Source organism: Oncorhynchus tshawytscha, linkage group LG34 (assembly GCF_018296145.1).
Source record: "Oncorhynchus tshawytscha isolate Ot180627B linkage group LG34, Otsh_v2.0, whole genome shotgun sequence".
NCBI classification, from domain to species: domain Eukaryota; kingdom Metazoa; phylum Chordata; class Actinopteri; order Salmoniformes; family Salmonidae; genus Oncorhynchus; species Oncorhynchus tshawytscha.
This window is the reverse complement of record NC_056462.1, coordinates 9,345,581-9,346,087: the sequence shown is the minus strand read 5'-3', so window position 1 is coordinate 9,346,087 and position 507 is coordinate 9,345,581.

Here is a 507-nt window from a genome sequence, read left to right as displayed (position 1 = left end):
GCAACGTCATAGCTCAAAGGGTGTGTCTAAATGAAAAAAGTACGAGCGCTGTTTTTTTTATATTTATAAGGTACCACTAAGAAATCTGTTCCCAAGTATTTCCACACATAATGGAGAGAAACGTGATCCTATGAGAAAGGTTTTAAATAATTGTTTTAGTCGAAAATTATATCTGCTTGGGCTTCGTGTGGTCAATTTGCGTCATACAAATTATTTGTAATTATGTTCTGGCCCCCAACCATCAGCCCACGAAAAAAATCGGATCAAATCAAAATTGGTCACATACACATACATGTTTAGCAGATGTTATTGCGAGTGTAGCGAAATGTTTGTGCTTCTAGTCCAAATGAAATTATTCCTTCATAAATTCCATCTTAAACAAAAAAAAGTGCTACAACAAATCACATACAAAAGACAAGTCTACAGAGTGACTGAGACACAGACATATCTGTGTAATATCTAACATGTAATCTAACAATTCCACAACTACCTAATACACAGATCTAA